The sequence below is a fragment of the Rattus norvegicus genome, chromosome 1 (genome assembly GCF_021556685.1).
Source record: "Rattus norvegicus strain SHRSP/BbbUtx chromosome 1, alternate assembly SHRSP_T2T, whole genome shotgun sequence".
Classification (NCBI taxonomy): Eukaryota; Metazoa; Chordata; class Mammalia; order Rodentia; family Muridae; genus Rattus; species Rattus norvegicus.
Window position 1 is genome coordinate 42545008 of NC_141534.1, and position 14822 is coordinate 42559829.

Sequence of the window (14822 nt, forward strand, 5' to 3'; positions counted from 1 at the left end):
ATTTATTTATTTATTTGAGGATGACAGAGATGGTACTTATAAATCAAACAGGCAGTTTCTGGCATTGATACATCTTTGCTGAGAACAACTTAGATCCTGAAAGCCCACCATGTGCCAGACACTGGATTAGAGCTTTGTGCCTGAGAGCTCACTGGCTGTCAGTAAGAGTCTCTGAAGGAGTTTAGCACTGCGCATGGCTTCCACATGAAAGGACTGAGGCCCAGAGTGAAAGAGTTTGTTCCAAGGGGACAAGCTTGGGCTAAAGGAGCAGCAATTTGAACCCAGTCCTCTGCCCCTGACCTGAACTCTTGCTTCTAGGTCTTACTGCTTGTGAATGTATACCTCTGGTCACCCCACCATCATCCAGCCCTGTGTTTGCACACAACAGGACTGTTTGTTGGATGAAAACCTAATAGAACACATCAGGTATATGAAAGATTTCTCCAATGGCAGGGTTGTCTGCAATACCAGTGGACTTTTTAATGGTGAACGTAAATGTACCTACCATGTGGTTTATTGAAGTAGCAAATAACTAAATTAGAAGTAAATGAAGCCTGCTGTAGTGGAAGGTGACTAAGGTCCCAGCTATTCAGGAGGCTGGAGCAGAAGGATTGAGTTCAGTAGTTCAAGGCCAGCCTGGGAAATAGAATGAGCTTCCTAAAGACTCCATGGAAGGAAGGAAGGAAGGAAGGAAGGAAGGAAGGAAGGAAGGAAGGAAGGAAGGAAGGACAGAGGGAGGGAGGGAGGGAGGAAGGAAGGGATGCAGGCAGGCACTGGAGATATAAGCAGTTGATACAGTGTTTACTTAACATAACTCCATGGGTAGAAGCCCGAGAGCCCCATAAAAACTAGATCTAGTGGCGCTTGCCCGTGTCATTGGCCTCAGGAGGGTGGAGGCTCAGAAGTTCGGCATCAGCTTCGGCTACACTGTGGTCCTAGGAAGGCTTGGTCTGCTTGAGACCCTGTCTCATTAGTTGGGAGCTTAAGAGACAGCTCAGTGATCAAGAGCGCTTGCTTCTCTTCGAGGGGACCCAAGTGGGGTTCCCAGCCTGCAGGGCCAGTGGTTCACACCTAACTCCAGCTCCACAGGATCCAACACCCTCTTCCGGCCTCTGCAGCAGGCATATGTACCCACATACACACTCACAAACACACATAGCCTACAAATAGAATAAAAATCATCCTGTTTTTAAAAGACATTTTGAACCCCAGGAATGCTCAACCTGGCCTTGACCAGTTTCTTCATGCCCGACATACTGCAAATGTGTTTAAAATAAGCTCTGTGACTCGTCCCTCTTTGGATTTTTATTTATTTATTCATTTATTTATTTATTTATTTAAACGTTCTCTGCCAGAATTTCACATTAGCTCAGAATTCAATTCAGTCTTTACACTTCTGAGGTTGTCACCTCATGCACTATAAACCCCCTCCTTTCTCCATCAGTCAGTGTGATGGCATCCACATGAAGAGCCCCATGGTTGGCCTCTTGTTCCCCTGGTAAACCAACTAGATGTCGATACTCCGCTGCTATAAGGCAAAAGCTGGGCTGGAGAGATGGCTCAGTGGTTAGGAGCACTGACTGCTCTTCCAGAGGTCCTGAGTTCAGTTCCCAGCAACCACTTGGTGGCTCACAACCATCTGTAATGGGATCTGATGCCCTCTTCTAGTGTGTCTGAAGACAGCTACAGTGTACTCGTAAATAAAATAAATACATACATCTTTTTAAAAAAGGCAAAACACCTAACTCAAACTCATCAGAAAAGGTGAGACTTCTGCAAAGTGCACTTTGAAGAAGAGGTACTTTTTGCTTATGAAAAGAAACCAGTGAATCCTCTAAGATTACTTACTAAAAGGGAGGATGTAACCGTTAACCACATGATTTAGAGTGAAGACTTTGGATGTTGCTCTGCTGATCCAGGCTGGTTAATACTCTTCTTGTTCCTCCTGTGGGCCCCCTTCACTGGGTATCACAAAGCCTTCATCTGTGGCATAAAGAATATCTACAGTCCTCTGCAGTCCAGGGTCATTTTCCCCCTCACTCTCCTGGCAAATCAGTTCACTGTTCCTTAGCTTTCCGAAGTAGAAGCCTCTCTCCTTCTCCAAGTCTTCAACAGTAAGCATCAACACTTGGACCTGCTGCTTCCATTCAGCTGCTTCACCATCTCCATTGCCCACGCCAGGATTCCTTCACAACATCCCCAGGCCAGCCTTAGGAGCTGCTGTAGTCCTCTGTGTTGCCATGGGTCTCTGTGGGGCTGCACTACCAGAGCCGAGAGATTTCTTCGGTTTACTCAAAGCTGGAGCAACAGGTTTCGCCATTTTTCTTTACCTTGTCTGGCAGCTACAGGATCAAACTCTTTTCCATCATAATTTAAGTCAAAAAAATTTTTGAACCATCGAACAAATTCAAAATTGTCCTGAAATTTTCCTTTTATTAATTTATCCAGGAATTATTTTGTCAACACCCATCCTCTTGAAGCCTGCTTGTAGTATTTTCAAATTCTGGATATATTCATTTTCTAGTTTAGCCTAAGTGATGGTTTGCATATGCTTGGCCCAGGGAGTGGCACTATTAGAAAGTATGGCCTTGTTGGAGGAAGTGTGTCACTGTGGGGGTGGGCTTGGAGACCTTCCTCCTAGCTGCCTGGGGATGCTCAGTCTGTTACTGGCTTTCGTAGAACTCAGCCCCTCGTGTACCATGCCTACCTGGATCTGTGGTGCTGCCACGCTCCACCTTGAGAATAATGGACAGAACCTCTGAACCTGTAAACCAGCCCCAATTAAGTGTTATCCTTTATAAAACTCATGTCGGTCATGGTGTCTGTTCACAGCAATAAGAACCTAACTAAGATAGCCTGGAATTTCACTTTCTTCAAGGCAATGGAGCTGGGGAAAAACATGTCCATGAACTGACAGTATGGAGCCCCTGAACATAACCGTTCTTGTCAGATTCAACTGCAGAGATTCAATGATCCAAGCCTTAGGATATCAACTTTGGTTATCACTGGTAACTGACTGGTGACTGATGTCAAGTACACATTCACTGCAACCTTTGGCTCTCACAGGACCCGTGTCCGCTGTCCGCGCGCCCAGCTCTGCTTACATCTGGGTCGGGTTCAAACCAACCGACCCTGCCTGCGCGGGATGACCTCACACGCAACCCACCATGACGCGCAGGCGCAGGGGCTCCTCCTCTTGAGATTTATGTGTATTCCAAACAGTGTGCTTGGAATATCGTCCTGCTTATCATCATAAAATGTGGAGTTCAAATACAGCCCTTGTCAAAACATCGTGATGCAGAGATTAGTGCTGTGGCAGTTGACATAAAATGACTTAAAAGTGCTCCTGAGGTAAGCTAGAGTTTTTTTAACTCGCAACTGCACGGACCTTCTAAGGGATTTTCTTTAATGTCCGTTGCACAATAGGTTTTCGTATTACGTTACACGACTGCTATCCTAGCCCATCTGGGCCAAGATCATCTGGCCTCGGGATGCTGGACAGGGGCCAAATTGCCTTTTATAGTTTCAAAAATTGCAATTATGTGAGGTTGTTTTCTACAGTTCTTAAGCAGTATTTGGTGCCATTACAATATTGTACTGTTCCTGTACAAGTCTTGTAATAGAATTTGGGACATGGAATGTCCAGAAACTTAGAATTCCTGCAGAAGTATAACTTAGTGTATCTTGTCAGGGATTTCTTTGCATCTTTAGGGAAGGGCATTCTGGAGCAGGCTGCTAGTGCTTTCTAAAAGCTTCAGGCCTCTCTCCACCTGTAACTGTAAATGTTCTCGTCATTCCCATTAATGTTTCTGTACAGAGGCTGTTGCTGCAAAGTCCACATAAGGGTCCGAGGTCCTGTGGCCTACTTGTCTTGCTCACCGCAGAACAGAGTTTAAAACATTTTGGAGGCAGAAGAGGTGTCTGAATGAAATGATAAAGGCAGACCTTCAGCAATAGAAAAATAAAACAAAATCAAAAGTAGAAACTAGCAAACGGCATCACAATGGATAGATATCACCCCTCTCAGGCAAACCTAGTCACGTGCCCAGAGGCTGACCAGGATGTCCACAACCACTGTTGATAAAGGAAAGGCCAATATGAAAGGCATAGTGTTTCTATTATTTATGTATGATCATATAGAGATAAAATTCAAGAAGCCAACTGAAAAATTTATCATAAGTAATAAAAGTTTTAGTTGGCCCAGTTGGCTATAGTATAAATATGGACAAGTCAATAGCCTTCCTTTATGTCAGGAATAAACATTATAATGTACAATACAATCCTATTTATCCATACCCGCCACACTATAAAGTACCTAAGAATAAATTTAGCAAGACATGAAGGCCGGGGGGGGGGGGGGAATACAGTCGTTTTTGAAACTGAGAGTTACAGATACGATAGGCCAGAGTGAAGAGTGATTCCCATCATTCTCCCCGGCAAACTAATCCCCAGGACCGAGCTGTGTTGCAAGACAATGGCAATGAGAGAACGAGAGCCTTTTAAAAGGGACTCCTTTTAACTCTTTAAAGGGGTATTTTATGAATGTTTTCTTTTTCTTAACGATTTATTTATTATTTTTGTTTTTAAGAGTACACTGTTGCTCTCTTCAAACACACACCAGAAGAGGGCATCAGATTCTATTACAGATGGTTGTGAGCCACCATGTGGTTGCTGGGAATTGAACTCAGGGCTTCTGGAAGAGCAGTCAGTGCTCTTAACTGCTGAGCCATCTCTCCAGCCCTTATGAATGTTTTCATCACATGACATCAGAAGCTCCTGAATCTCTTCATTTGGTATCTTTTATATCTGTATTTGTGGGTGCCTGCTTGTCTGAGGACTGAATACAGTCAATCCTCTAGGAGAATAGCAAGTGCTTCTCACGTCTGAGCTCCCATTTTTACACTTGATCTTAGCCAAAAGGCCGAGAAGCGATCCAGGTCCCATTTTTAATTTTTCTTTTAGACCCAGAAGTCCATGTGGCCCATGCTGGCTTCCAACAGAAGCTAGCCAGGAGCTGCTGACCCCCCTCCTCCATCTGCTTCAATTGGCTTCAATTGTCTAAACTCTAAGAGAATTGGGTTTATATGAAAAAAATAAATACAAAGAACAAACACTAAATTTACTACCTTTGGAAAATTCTCAGCCTGGTTCTTGTCTTTATTCAGGACAAGTGAGTCTGGCATGGGAAAATGGCTATACCAGTGGTTCTCAACGTTCTTAATGCTGTGACCCCTTAGTAGACTTCCTTTATGTTATAGGGACCTCCAACCATCAAATTATTTTTGTTGTTACTTCATAACTGAGATTCTGCTACTGCTATGAATCATAATTTAGGTCGGGCATGGTAGCACATGCCTTTAGTCTTCTTTTTTTTTTTTTTTTTTTTTTTCGGAGCTGGGGACCGAACCCAGGGCCTTGTGCTTCCTAGGCAAGCGCTCTACCACTGAGCTAAATCCCCAACCCCCTATGTCTTTAGTCTTAACACTTGGGAGGCAGAGGTAAGTAGAGTTCGAGGCCAGCCTGGTCTACAGAAGGAGCTGCAAGACAGCTAAGACTACAACAGAGAAATTCTACCTCAAAAAAATATATACACAGACATATACACAACAACAACAACAAAGTTAATTGATTAATTATTTGAAATAATAAAAATTACTATGATTCATAGCATTAATATCTGATAGTGCAGGATATCTTGACATGCGACCCCTCTGAAAGGGTTGTTCAACACCCCAAAGTGGACAGCCTGCAGGTTAAAAAACACTGGGCTATACAAATATTATCTGTGTGGCACAGAGCATGTCATGTATATATAACATTTTATTATACTTATTAGATCAGCAAAAGGTGTATATTACAAAGCTTTTCTTCTCTCCCTCCCTCTTTTCCTTTCCATACCTTTTTTTTTTTTCTTTTATTTTCTATTTTTTTCCAATTGGAGCCTTGTGGTATCCGGGCTGGCCTTAAATTCACTGTAACCAAGGAGGACCTTGAGCTTTTAATCCTCCTGCCTCCACCTCTTGGGTGCTAGAATTGCAGGTGTATCCAGTTTATACAATAGTAGTTAGGACCAAACCTGGTACCTTGTTCATCCTAGGTACCAACCTACCTACTGAGCTACATCCCTGGTCCCCAAATCAATGTTTCAGCATGCCTGTTGGCCTTGCCAAATCTTGGAGCAAGGTTCACAAAGGACAGGTTGAAGTTGTTCCCACAAAGATTGTAATTTCTTAGCTATACATTCCAGCTTTGGCATAATGAGGTCACCGTAAAGGACAAGTTCACATCCTGATCTTTTCAGTTAACTCAATGAGAAGAACTCTCCCTTGAGTCAAACATTTTTTAAATAAATCTCTTCTTTTAAGATTTATTTATTATCTATAAGCACACTGTAGAAATCTTCAGACACACCAGAAGAGAGCATCAGATCTCATTAAATATGGTTGTGAGCTACCATGTGGTTGCTAGGATTTGAACTCAGGAACTCTGGAAGAGCAGTGAGTGCTCTTAACCACTGAGCTATCTCTACAGCCCACATATTTTCTTTTTAAACGGGCATTCCATCATGGAACATTCCACTGTCAGAATAAGAAGTCTCCAACTTCTGCCATGCAGGCCCGATGCTTCTCTTCAGAGCCTCCACTTTGCTGTCTGCTCCAGTGGTGGGACATGTGCTCCCCTCAAAGTACCTGTCATGTTCTTCTTTGTCTGTCCATAGTGTTTAGTAATAAACCCCATGTCCCCCACAGTTTACCTCAGTGGCCCTCTTGAGTGCCATAAAAAACCTTTCAGAGTCAGAGGTCCCACCTCCTGGCCTCAAAACAAACCTTGCAAGGCAGCTGGAGGAGAGAAGGGAACAGATCAGAAAGATTCAGGAAGCTAAGGCAACTTACAGGGATGCTCTGGACTCTCTCAGGAAGCCGAAAGTTTCACCAAGCCCCTCCCTGGGATGACATCTGAGCAGTAAACAACCAGACTCTGTGGTGGGTGTCTCTTTAGAAGAGCTGCCAAGAAACTGGACGGTGAGCTCCAGTGATGCAGTTGTTCTTAACGGTCACTCACTCATGCTGGGGGTGGGAATGGGTGCTGCTCATTGATGCAGCTGCTAGAGAGTCCCCTGCGTTCCTCTCAGTAGCCACACCCAACACTTTGTTTCACTGACACAGGCTAGATTCCTTCTTTGGTTTACAGCCAGTGCCCTACCTAGGGTGGATCCCTCTTTGTTGACATCTCTTCAGGAAAAGGCACAAGGCAGATAGTCACACAGGTGACATGGCGTGAGTTTACTTCTGCCTGGAGATGCTTTCTGAACCATGCTACTTTCTGCTTGAGGGTGATCAGGGAGAATCACCAAAGGTTCTAACTTTCCCAGCCTCCTATCCCCCTCTCTCTGCACCTCTTTCCCTTTTTGCTCTCTCTGCCTCTTTCTATTTTCTATCTCTCAGTGTGCTTCTGTGTGTGTGTGTGTGTGTGTGTGTGTGTGCCTGCCTCTCTATGTGCCTTTCTCTCCTCTCTTTCTCTGTCTCTCTCTCTCTGTCTCTCTCTCTCTGTCTCTCTCTGTCTCTCTCTCTGTCTCTCTCTCTCTCTCTCTCTCTCTCTCTCTCTCTCTCTCTCTCTCTCTGTCTCTCCCTTTCTTCCTCCTCTCCCTCCTCTCCTCCTTCCCCAAGGCTGGCCTTGAAGTCATGCATCTGAACACGACCTTGAATTTCTGACTGTCCTGCCTGCACCTCTGGAGTGCTAAGATTAGAGACATGTGCTAGCCTCGCCCAATTTATGAGGTGGTGGGGCTAGAATCCAGGCCCTTGTGCATGCTAAGGCTCTACCAAGTGAGCCACATCCCCAGCCCATCCAGCATCTCTTCTGAAAAGGCCTTTCGTCCTCTTTCCCCACTCTTAGGACATTCAGTTATGATGGCCGGGGCTCCAGCAATCATTGTGGACCCTTGGGTTGGAGCAGCTGCCAATGATGGAGAAACTGGCGTACCAGTGCCAAGCGCCAACTGTGATCTTCTCTCAAGTGAGAGAAAAGTACGCTTTCATTGGAATTGAACCACTTCTTCATGTCTCCTTGTAATTGTGGGCAAACATCATTCCAATGGGTTCACTTGTGAAAATGGAGCCTACTTAACAGACATCCTAGCATTTTTTTTTTCATTTAGAACATTTCTCTTGTGCATTACTTGCAGGCTATGCAGGGTTTTCTTTCAGTGCAGAGCATTGACTCTGGGACTGAAGTCGAGGTGGCATGGCTAATTGAGGAGAGGTGTGGAGTTTACCCCAAGTTTTCCTGATGAAAGAACTGAACTTCTAGAGGCTGGAATGTGGTCAGAACTCTATGGGATGTGTGAATCCGTGTAGAGGTAGATGTTCCGTGTCTTCCCCTATTGTCCCCAATACTTAGTTTTAGAGGCAGGTTTGTGGGGGAGGCTGGACCTCACCCTTCCATCTAGATTTGCTGGCCATTGAGTCCCCAATGATCTACCTAGCTTGGCTCTTCCAATGCTAGGGTTACAAGCATACATGCCCAGCTTTGATATAGTGCTTGGGAACCAAACTCAGGTCCTCATGCTTGTGAGGGGTGAAGCATGCCCACTGAGTCATCTCCCTAGCCCCAGAACTCTAGGATTGATGCCTCAAAGCTCTGGATTCAGAATCAGAAATTTGAATCAAGAAAGCAGAAACTACTATTTCATATCAGCCTGGAGAGGCACAGGATAAATGTGTAGGACTCTGAAGGGTTTTCTGTCCCTGGTGTGTGAAAATCATTTCCACTCTATCTCTTTTGTTTATATTCTGAATGCAAGAAGTGGTTTTCAGAAGCAAACTATTTTCATGGTTATTTCAAATATGTGTAGAGGTTACACCGTGACATTGTTGCCTACTCTTTAAAATGAAAAGTTATCTACACTCATCTAAGATATTCATACAATTTTATAAAGCAAACCAAAAGAGGAGAAATCCACAGATGTGGGTGGAGTTGAGATTGCTCGCATTTGGAACTCAGAATGTTTGTACACATAAACACCCAAACACCCAGCATCTGGAAACTGTAGAATGTAGTTCTCATCTCGGTGCTGAGCCAGGAGTTAGAGGGGCACATCTGCCACTGTCATTGCAGGCTACACTGGAAACCAGTGAGAAATACCAGCCAGCCAGCGTCATTTCTGTTTGCACAGGAAGGCCTCAGCCCTGATCATACCTGATGCCTTTAGCTGGTTGGCTGTTGTCCACATCTGTTCCGCTCCTCCCAGGGGAAATGCAAGTCTGAACTGCTGTCCATGAAACCCAACAGCTTATGAAGCACCCAGCCTACTAATTCCTTGCTATTAACATTTATATTAAGCTCTGTGGACAACAGACAACAGCCACGCCCTCTGAAATTACCATCTGTTTTCCTCCTCTTCCCCTTTACCAAGCACACCAGACTGTGTCCTTGTGCTGTAATGCACCAGGCACTTAATTCTGGTCCTTCCCAAGTCACAGCCCTTGGAACCACAGACCCTGTTCCAATTGTGTTCTCATACATTTTGAGCATATACACTCAGGAAGAAATATGATTTGATATTGTATGCTGTATAGTAGACGTACAGATTGTCCCTGACTCAGAATTTGACACAAACTTTGTAATAGTACAAGAGGACCAATATTCACTGGACAGCATCCTGGAAAATTCAGGATCTCCATATTGGGGGGGAGGGGGGCTGGTGATAAGTGGCATGATGTTAGGCAGTCATCCCCACCATCACCAAGGAAACGGCTGATGGGCTACATTGTGCTGTGCTACTCCACTAGATTAGGGGCATGAATGAATGCACTATCAGCTCAATGTATTGGTAACTTAGCCTGTGTATATCAGGACAAACGAGGAGAGTCTTCGTATACACAGTGCTCTCCTGTCATGCATCTCTAAGCTCTGGCCTTGTAGCTTAACCCCCCAGATTCTGGTGTGAGCCCCTCTAACTGCCCAGTAGTCTTTTTCTGAGGACAGAACCCGATTATCAGCCAATTGTCACAATATTACTTAATCAGAACCCCCTACCCGCACACTCACTACCATATTGAAATACCACCTTTACTGGTCTCCATATCACAGCCTAAACGTTAAGGACAGAAACTCTTGCATGCGTTTTTCTGTGGCCCTCTTATTGCTGTGGCCTATTATCCCATATTGAATAGTGTTACCTGTTTTGCTACATAGTCAAGTAAGTCATCCATTAGTATTCTAGAAGTTCTCCTGGAAGTCAGCTGCTTGGCTCTGTTCCCTACTGAGCTGTAAAGATAAACACAGATTATGCTAACACTGGAATCACTGATGCTTCATGGCTTCCTCTGTCCTGGTACCAATGCTGAGCGGAATAGGCCTACATTCAATGGACAGCATCCTGGGATACTCGGAGTCTGCACTTTTCTTTTGGCTGGTGATAAGTAGCGTGATGCTAAGCAGTCATCCCCAACCATCACCAAGGAAACAGCTGGCGGGCCACAGTGTGGTGTACCAGGGTCTGCTGCAAGAAATGGGCAAGCCCAGCTCTTTTTCTCCTAGATAAAGATCACGTGTAGTAAATCTTTTTCCAGAGAAGATTTGACTAACCTCCAGAGGCAGAAGTAAATTCTCCTTCAGCCATATGTGTTCAAGAATCATCCCTAGGGTTCAGAGAGAGAGTTCCACCAGCAAAGCACCTACCATACATGTATGAAGATCTGAGTTTGAATCCCCAGCATGGAGGGTGGGGGAGGAAGATATGGCAGCCCTCTGGTGCTCATTCACCAGCTTGCCTGAGTCAATAAGTTCCAGATTCAGTAAGAGGCCCTGCTTCAAATTTAGGGTACAGGGGAACTAAAGAGATGGCTCAGCAATTAAGAGCACTGACTGTTCTTCCTGAAGTCCTGAGTTCAATTCCCAGCAACCACATGGTGTCACAACCATCTATAATGAAATCTGATGCCCTTTTCTGGTGTGGCTGAAGAAAGCAACAGTGTGTGTACATATATATATATATATATATACACACACACATATTTTTTTAAAAAAATAGGATACAGAATAAACCAAAAAGACCCCCAACTGAAATCACCAGCTTCTGTGCACACATAGACATGTATATACAAGCACATAAACACATATGCACTCCACACATGTGTAAATAAAAAATAAAAACTATACCCTTTAGAATTTACGTTTAAAGTATTTCCCTTCTGTCTTCATGGCTTCTGAGAATCTAGCAACTGTAAAAGGAACTTCAAGAAAAGCCAGTCTGTTTATTTGGTTTTCAGACTCAGTGATCAGAGTTTCTCTTGATACATTAATGCAGTCAAGTTATCCCAAGTTAGAATGACGGTGACTTTCAGCAGGGGCTTTATGGTAAGATGTGAATACCTCCACATTCATCCATTCATTCTTTAGCCATACAATGATAAGCTACTCTTAATAGAAAATGTTCTGTCCCGTTGTTAGGACATATTTGCTAGTAGCCAAGCCAGGTAGAATTCTTCGTTTTATTCTAAGACACAGCCTCACTGTGGAGCCCAGGCTGACCTGACTGGCAGTCTTCCTGCCTCTGTCTCCTGGGTGCCAGAATTATTGGTATGCCCAGCTTCAGAGCTCATCTCTGTGTGAAGAAAGCATACGTTCACACTTCTCACAACCTGCAAGGGGAAACTTTTGCCCCATACAGTCATCCAGAAAGCTAACTCTTCCAAGCCAGAGCACAGAATTTATTTAATGTGAGAAATAAAGCTAACACATAACACTGAGCACCATGGCACACACTTTTAGTCTCAGCACTCTGGAGAGAGGTAGATGGATCTCCCTAAGTTCAAGGCCATCTTGGTCAGTATATCAAGTTCCAGGCCAGTAAGGGTGACACAGTAAGACCCTGTCTAAACATTTGGTTCCAAATTTAAATTTCTCTTTGGCTAAAATCAACTTACAAAACAAGTTCCTAAATGAACTAACTATAACTAATTCTGGGGATGGTGAAGAAGGGGCAAGTTCTGAATCCTTCTTCTAAAGTACATTGGTATTTTTTTAAATTTTTAAATCATTGTTATTCTGTACACACATTTATTCAAGTGTCCCTGTGTCCTATTTATTTATTATTGGCTTTTTGATACTGGATTTCACTTTGTAGATCAGGCTGGCCTTGAACTTCCCAAGCACCTTGCCTCTGGCTCCCCAGTCTGAGATAGAAGGCATTCTTGGCCCTGTAGACTCATTATATGTTGTTAATGTCCTCTTCCCCTTCCCCAGAGTACACCCTGAATACTTTCCTCATGCTCTCTGCAGCAACCCCAACCTTCCCCAGTTTGTATAAATCTGGTCATCGGGCAAGAGGGACGGGTCTTCAAAATGATGTTAATTTGTGGTTTTACCCATCTCTTACTTCAGCTTCCAAATATGCACCCACTAAGTTGATTTTTGTATTCTCTATGGGAATTCAACTTTATTACATTAATAAAATCAAGGGGCCATGGATTGCACAAACAAACCCTACAGAGCAGAAAGGATTTTTGTTTTTAGTAAAATTTCATAGACCTAAGATGAGTTAGATCCTCATAATTCATGCAGTTTAAAGCAAGACCATTGTTGTTTTTTAAGCTGTAACAATAATGCTGAGCTTCTCTTGTGGTTCATCTGACAACTCCTCCCCGTTTACTTAGGTTCCCTCTAGTCACTGAAAAAATAACTAAAAGATCCTCAAAGCCTAACCCACCTTGAGCTCTAGTTCAGCAAGCATGTGCTTCACGGTGACTTTGAACTGACTCTTCCTGAGTTCATCTGCAGGCAGCTGCAAGGAATAACTATGTTTACACAGGGGCAGGGTAAAGGCTTTTCTCTGTTTCCTTTAGCTCTGCACAGAAAGTATAACCCACCGTGCTTGAGTGAAGCCTAGCTCCGCGTCGTGCCCCAGGTCTTTCTACATGTGCCTCCCTTGCAATCTCTCATTCGTCCTGAGAAAGTAAACCGTGGAGTGAATGCAGTTTCATTTCCCTCTCTGTTTATAAGAATTCACTTTGAGAATTAACCAAATCTGTCCTGTGCAGACATATTTCTTTAGCTCATTCTGAGCTAAGCTGGTTGCAAGGACTAGTACTATTAGAACTCAGTTCATAAATCCAAGCTTCATGTCCAGGAATAATGGGGGTCTCAATATTTTCAATATTATATGACTGCATTGTGTGCATCACACAGAAAAGTGTATCGCTATCAATCATAAAGTAGCTATGGAATTTGACAGTACCGATTTCTCATTTTATTTTCTGAGTGAATATGGGACAAAGGGCACTTTGGTGACATAACAAGGAGAAAATTAAATTCACAATTCTGTTGATAATCTTCGGGTGTTTCAAGTATGAGAAACTCAAGGAAACCCTGTTTTGCTTAAGAAGGGTTTCCTCAGTTGGAAAGCAAAAAATGAGGATTTCCTAACTAAACCGGTTTCCTTTTCCCCAGCCTATCTGCCCATTGGGTAAAGATGATCTAAGCTAGAAAATTACAATCACCCACTTCTCCAGCCAGTGGTGAGGAATCTGATGCCTGATTTAGGGAGATAAGTGGCTCTGGGAGACCACTTGTTTTTAAGGAGAGAACACCACAGTGTGCTTGTATGGCCTGTGTGCCTGGTGAAGTCCAGACAGACCTGGTGCCTGAAGAGTCCTCTCTGAAACCTTTCTTGATTCATCCAAAGTCTCATCCACCACCCCCCTGCCTAAGTCTCTCCTCTGTTGGCATGGCAACCAACAATTAGGAGAGTAAATGGGTAATCTGTACGTGAATTGCTCTAAGAGAAAGCAAATTTCCGAATCCAGAGAATGAAATACCCTTGAAGCACAAGGTGTTTGGACTTTTTGTTGCAAGCAATTCAGCTAAAGAAATGGATCAGCATGTTGGTATGGAGGAAACACATGAGCCTGGGTTTCAGTGCAGCTCAATACCAGAGTAACCTCAAGAACAATTATTGAATCCATCACAGGCTTTAAGCAAAGAGCTATGCTGGTCATGTGGCTAGAGGAAAGGAATTACCCTGATCACATTTCCCTGTGCTCATTGTCTTGATGCCTGAGGGCCCATCCCACTGTGGGCAGCACCATTCATAGGCAAGTGAGTTTGAGCTACATAAGAAAACTTCCTGAGTGTGAGCCAGCGACTGAGCCAGTAAGCAAGCTTGACTGACTCCTCTATGGCCTGTGCTCCAGTTCCTGCGTGAGTCCCCATCCTGCCTTCCCTCAATGATGGGTTATGACTTGGTATTTGTAAGCTGAAATAAACCCTTTATTTCCTAAGTTGCTTTTGTTCCAAGTGTATTAGCACAGCAAGAGAAGAAAACTGGAAAACAATGGCCAGGTAGAAATGTTCAATAAATATTCCATTTAGCCCCTTCTCATAACCAGTTTTTTTTTTTTTTAAATAGTCTCATACCTCCCAACAAATACACATTCTAACCATAAGGCTGACAACCATAGTCACCTGCACCTTCTGTGCTGAGTGGTTGCCCCTGGCCCCTCCTTCCTCCTTAGGCAAAGTCAGGACTCACCTTAGTCCCAAATTGCCAGTTGCGCTGACCCCATTGTTGTTGCAATACATCAAAGCTGTGCTGAGCGAAATTTTTCATGCGGATAATTCAGACCCCAGGATCTCAGTGGATGAGGTTACAATGATTAACATAATAAACTTGCACGATCCTGTTGGCTAACCTCTGGTGCATTCATAATATTCTCAGAGGGAGTGTCTAGAAAGTCCAGCGTTCCTTTGTTCTGCTTGACTCATAGACAGCAGTGAGCTTGCTTGTTTTTTGTTTTGTTTTGTTTTTGTAGTTTTGAACA

At 43.8% G+C, this 14822-nt stretch overlaps 1 protein-coding gene and 1 pseudogene across 1 annotated transcript in view; one reads left to right on the top strand and one right to left on the bottom strand.

Moving 5' to 3' along the window:
* The window catches only part of Mthfd1l (methylenetetrahydrofolate dehydrogenase (NADP+ dependent) 1-like), a 188855-nt gene that overhangs the window by 100210 nt on the left and 73823 nt on the right, over positions 1-14822 (top strand).
* Positions 1840-6738, bottom strand: Mapre1-ps1 (microtubule-associated protein, RP/EB family, member 1, pseudogene 1; annotated as a pseudogene).